We start from the raw sequence: 6,177 nt of genomic DNA, 5'->3' as shown, positions 1-6,177 counted from the left end.
GTATGAAAGGGACTTGTCAGCATCAATGGGATTGGAACGGGCGTGGGCCGCTCGGCGGAGCATGACGTTGGCAAAGGAGATTGTAGATTGGTGTGGATGGCGCGGACTACATGGATGGCGCGAATCGGCAAGGCTGTAGCGATGTTGAAAATGGCCAATGTTGAGCGCAGGCAAGGACGACGCTGGAAAGGGGAGCATCGCTGACACGGTGTTGGCGTGGCCGTCGCTGGAAGGAAGGCGCAGGTATGGAAAGGCATGGCTGGAACAGTGTTAGCATGTTGGCGTGGATTTGCAAGGCCGGCATTGAGCGCTTGGTAGGGCCGGTGCTAGCAAGGAAGATGCGTGCGTTTTTGGAAGTGGCAAAGCTTGCTATCGCGGGCCCGGTTGCCTTTCTCCATGCACGACTTTGAAAAGGGAATCCTTCCCTTATTCGAAGTCCCCAACTATCAAGCCTATAAAAAAGGGGTTGCCCACCTTTTATTTTGTACCTTTGTTTCTTCATATTTTTGCGTTAGCAACAAAGTGGTAAGGCGAGTTGGCATTCCAGGTATGTCTTCTGGCGCTCCTTCTTAAATTAATTCTTCCTTGTTTTTTTTTTTTTTGTGTCATGCAAACCCTAGCCGTGTGCATGCTTCTCATGAACCGGTAGAAAGTATTGTTCTTCTGTATCTTCATAGAATCTAGTCATAGATGTGACTCTCACGAACCTGTAGACTTTTATCATGAATATTGCAGCAGTCTTTCGTGAAAACCTAGTTGCTTAGGGTCTTCTCTTCCTTTGGTGTGGCCGTGTATAAGTGACAATTTCTTCTCGTCTCGCTTTATTGCAGTTATGTTTGAAAAGACAGCCGCGGCGTAGGAGAATTCTGACAGTATGCCTTCCAGGGAAAGTTCTGCCACCATGTCAAAAGCATCTGGTAATTCTACACCGAATATGGATGATGAGTTTTTCACGACATCTTCTGCTACAACTAGAAGGAACCACCCCAGTTTCGTGCCACTCCTTCTCACCAGTTCGGAGGATGAAGGTGGTACCCGATCGGTTCGACTAGGGAATGTGATACAGTTTTTCCTTTAAAGGGGAGAATATTTTTCTTCTTCCATTGACTTTAGAACTTATCAAAGCCCAGTGCATTCTTTCGACAAATGGATCCAGTTCATGATAGGCCAAGATTGTGTAAGGGATAACTTGGTCCAGGCGCAGATTATCGACGCTATTATGGCGTCCCCTAATCTTCAAATCAGGAAAGAATACCCGGTTTAGTTTATTTTATCTCCAAATGGTGTCCAGACACTCATACGACAGTTTGCAGGTGGGGTGAGATGACCATTTCCTTGGAAAGTGTAAGTATCTTGCTCAGTCTTCCGGTAGCAGGGAATCTTAACATCACATTGTCTGAAGATGAAGAAAAGATGTATGCTTCCCTTGTCGCCAAGTCTAGGTTCGTTCGACAAGATTCCGGAGCGAAGTGTTTCTACAGCTGGTGGATGTCTCAATGGTTCCCAGATGAATTAGCGCCAGACCAAAAGAATAGCACGCTTCACGTGGAAGCTTTCCTGGCTCTCTGGTTGTCTATAGACATTCTCGACGACGGTTATGGTAAGAAATAGATAAGGCGGGAGCTCCTCAAATTTTTTACAAGGTTAGCGCAAGGCGTCGTTCTTCCAATCGGCAGTCTGTTTCTTGGTTCCCTTTATACTCATTTGCACCATCTCGTCGAGGACATGGGTGTTTCGAATGGGTACAAGAAAGTGGACTCATACGTTCATTCCGCTTTCCTTCAGGCGTGGTTGTGGGATCAATTCGGGAAGTATGCTCTGAATCCAATGATGTCACTTCTTGAGACTTGGGGTGGCTCCAGAATACTCAGGTGGGTAAATAGACGTCCGAGAGTTGGCTTGAACCTTGTTATCTTTCTCGAAAATTCGTACACGGTCGACTTTCATCCATGGGCTCCAGTGCATGCGTCTGTAGTTCAAACAAATACCTTTGCTTCCGCTTCAAACACATCCTTGCTTTCCGGGGAGGATTTGAGTGTCGGGGAGGTTTTGTGTATGCGGAGTTGCACGCCTGGCTACATAACCTCTTCCTTCCGAGGATCATTTCAAGCAGTTTCCTATAACATCGATCGAGCGGATCGGCATATGGGCTTCGACCAGAGAGTCCCTCTTGTTCGTAAGTCAGTGACTTCGGATTTATTGTCTGCTTCTCTGGAAGCTAGTGTTCTCCTGTAGGGTAGGAGTCTTCCATTCTTGTGCTCAGACATGCTTCTTTCGACGACTTCCAGATATAAATCGTTCTGGGACGGTGAGTTCTCAATCATCTACAGGTTCGTTAATGATGTAGTGAGGAACACTCGTGGTAGACCTTCTCCAGTGGTTTTGGCGAATCATCCGTTGCTGAGGGATCCAACGCCAACCAAGTGTAAATCGCCCAGTTCGGATGTTGATAGTTCCCAGGCGAAGGAGAGACGATCGAAGAACCGTGCAGGCGGTTTCCGGACAGCTTTGAAGGATCCATAAACTCTTGTGACTTTCAATTCTTCCAATATTCAGGTAGGTATTGCCTCTTTGCTGGTTCAACTAAAATGTGTAAGTCTTCATTTTGTTTCTGAAATTTTGCATCTTGTTTCTACCAGGGTTTCGATAGTGCGAATGCCTTTACTGTGCTTGCTCGTCGTCAGGAAATAACACCTCATCCGATAGAGTCCAGCAGTGCTGAGCCCTCTAGGGAAGAGTCATAAAAAGAGAAGAGTTCAGAACACGAAGGTAGCTCTTCTGGCAGCAGCACTGGATCCTCTTCGGGAAGCGGATCGGTGAGTCTTTTACATGTTTTTCTTTTCCTTTCTTTCTTCTTTTTGGAAAAAGTCTAACTCAAGATTGCAGGAAGGATCTGGGAAGGATCTGATTCTGGAGACGATTCTGAGATAAAGGCTTGTGAAGACTTGTCTTTAGCTGCAGCGACTGCTATTGGTGCCTCGGAGATGTAGGTTGATCAAATGAAAGGCATGGATGTGGCTTGAACAGCGGAGAATGCTTTGACGACTGTCAACTAAAGCGTGGAAGAGAACCCCTTGCCATTCGGGGGTCTCGTTGCAGGCGCCACTTTCGATCCCCCATACTTGGTTCCTTATCCAGGTCATGTGCTGGTCGGTGGCTTCAACGTGCTGGCTAACTACAAGGTGTTGTATACCAAGATATGGGAAAGGTACGGATATATCGCCACCACCAGGAAGATCACCAGTCGGTTTGCGATGTTCAAACGTGTGGAGGAAGCCCTGTCTTCAGTTGAGGATATGTGTGAGGTGACCGGCTACACTGTTTCTGAGGATGTCATCACCAGTTGGAAGTTTTATCGTGTTATGTGCGGAGAATATGAGGTCAACGCTTCGTGGTTCGTCAAAGGCTTTGCTGAGATTCAGAAGTTGAAAACTGTTGCAGTCGAAGGCCTTTCCGCAGGTGAAATCGCACAACAGGAGGTAGAAGTCGAAGAATTGTCCAAGACGTTGACTCTGAAGAGAGCGGCTCTCGAAGATGCAAGGGAGGCCTTTTCCAAGAGGAGCAGACCCCAGTTGGATAACTTTCCTTGAATGTTTCTCTGTCTTTTCCAAACTTTCGCTTAGGTTCTCTTTTTTTTTTTGAAAGGCAAACAAAGTTCCTAGTTTAACGTTTAATTGATTTTGATAGATGGTTAGTATTTTATGAGGATGCTGGATTATTTTGAAATGAATGGTTTTAATAGTATTGCGCTGGTTATGACTTGCGCATAGGATATTGCTTTCATGAAAGTGTGTGCTGGTAGTTGGCATGAGATGAAATAACATGATGGTTTTATCGAGAACCTAAAAGAACAAATCGTATATATTCCTTCTAGTCTGGACTTACTCAGTTTTCCTGGGTCTTCTGATGAAAACAAGATCCTTTCCGTGTAAAGCCGATTTTGTATGCAGTGTTGTCGTGACTGCGGAAAGTCCATAGTCGCTTTTGGAATTTCCTGGTGACCGAATCGTTTTCTTGTTTCTGCTATCCTGATGTCTGGATCGAAGTATGAGATCGATTCTTGAAAGCTGATATTGTAACCGAAAGATCAATCTCCCACTGTGGCCGCCAATTGCTTATGGGCAAAAACCGTTTCCGCTGATTTTGGTAATTTCGGTGAGTGAGTGAGAAACAAATCTAAACCCTAAACAAATGTACTGCATGGGAGTACTTTAGATTCGAGAGATCAATCTATACAAATCTGGCCTAAACCAATAAATGGTCGTTCCGGATTTGCTTCGGTCACAAAGAGGAGGAGAAGGGCTGGTTTAGGGAGGGAAGCGAAGAGAGTATTGAGACCAGAGCAGTTCTGGAAAAGTAGTACTTGACTTGTATCAGAAGATGAAAGCTTTGAGAAAGCTAGCAAGAGTTTCCTTTTTGAGTGTTGTATTTCTCCCTGACCAAAAACTTGTCTTTTGGTGGAAATAGGTAAAAACCTATTTATACAAGTCCAAGTGGAACGTACTTTGGCCTCGTAAGAAAAGAAACGGATGAGTTAAATGGGAAGAGGTGGTAACGCTTGGTATTGATAGAATTTGATGGAATTGATGTTCCATAATGAAAGAGCGTTTCACCATTACTTCCTGCATTTACTAACCATTTTATACTTACGACACTTTCTTGAAACGGGCATTTGTGTATGCCGCACGCTGTAGACCGCCAAACCAAAACCCTAATGAGCATCCACCGGTTTGTGACATACGTTTTGATGTCTCGAGTGTTTTCGTGGAAAACATGTAGCATTTCGCTGGTGTTTGATAAGTTGAGCTTGAGAGACTTGCCGGCTCAGTGGAGACCTTCGACGGTCAAGATTTTGTATAAAAGGAATCGTGGCTTTGATGTAGGCGTGGCATGCCAAAGTGCAAGGGTTGCACGGCATGTTCCAATAACATGTGTGGCATGCCTTGGTCCTGGGTTGCACTTCGGGTGCAAGTGGAAATGCCAAAGTGCAAGTGTTGCTCAGCATGTGCCAATGGCATGTGTGGTATGCCTTGGCCCTGGGTTGGATGTCGGGTGCAAGTGATAATGCCAAAGTGCAAGTGTTGCACGGCATGTGCCAATGGCATGTGTGGTATGCCTTAGACATAGGTTGTACGGCTTGACATGCCAAGTTGCAAGGGTTACATGGCATGTCCCAATGGCGTGTGCGGCGGCTTTGGCCCTAGGCATGCCAAGTTGCAATGGTTGCACGACATGTGCCAATGGCGCGTGTGGCGGCTTTGGCCCTAGGTTGCACGGCTTGGCATGCCAGGTTGCAAAGGTTGCACGGCATGTGCCAATGGCGCGTGTGGCTGCTTTGGCCCTAGGTTGAACGGCTTGGCACGCCAGGTTGCACCAATGGCGCGTGTGGCGGCTTTGGCCCTAGGTTGCGCGACTTGGCATGCCAGGTTGCAAGGTCTGCACGGCATGTGTCAATGGCGCGCGTTTTTGGCATGGTTTCCATTTTGTGCAATGGTGGTGCGTTTTGGATTTTTGGCATGGTTAGCGTGATGATTGTGTGTTGCTTTGCGGTTTGGCACGGTTGTCATATCATGCGTGTTTATTTGTGGCTTGGCATGGTTGCCATATTTTGTACAATGATTGCATGGTACATGCAATTGCTATGTTTTGTGTGATGAGTGCACGGTGCGTGTATTTTGGCATGTTTTCCATGCTTTTGCACAATGATCGCACGGTACGTGCAATTGCTATATTTTGCGTGATGTTTGCACGGTACGTGCATTTGGCATGTTGCGTGACATGTGTGAGTGGCATGATTGCCATGCTTTTGCGAAATGATTGCATGGTGCGTGCAATTGCTATGTTCTGCACAATGATTGCACGGTGCGTGCATTTGGCATGCTTGTCATGCTTTTTGCGTAATGGTTGTGCGGTATGTGTGAATTTAGGGTTTCGCGCATCAAAACCCCAATTTAGTATTTGAAAAAGGGTACCCTGGTAATTTTGACATAAGCACGTTAAAAGCTCTAATAAATTTGCTAGTGTCACCGGTGACGTCATGCTATACGTGAGGTTTTACAGTTTTACCCTTTGTTCAAAAACCACCATCAACAATGTTGTACTGCACATGTACTACCATTAAATATACTAGTGAATACAGGTAAATTGCATTTTGGTGGTATTATTGCAATTTGAAAT

Source organism: Papaver somniferum, chromosome 1 (assembly GCF_003573695.1).
Source record: "Papaver somniferum cultivar HN1 chromosome 1, ASM357369v1, whole genome shotgun sequence".
Classification (NCBI taxonomy): domain Eukaryota; kingdom Viridiplantae; phylum Streptophyta; class Magnoliopsida; order Ranunculales; family Papaveraceae; genus Papaver; species Papaver somniferum.
The sequence above is the reverse complement of the archived record's forward strand: the minus strand, read 5'-3'. Positions refer to the sequence as shown.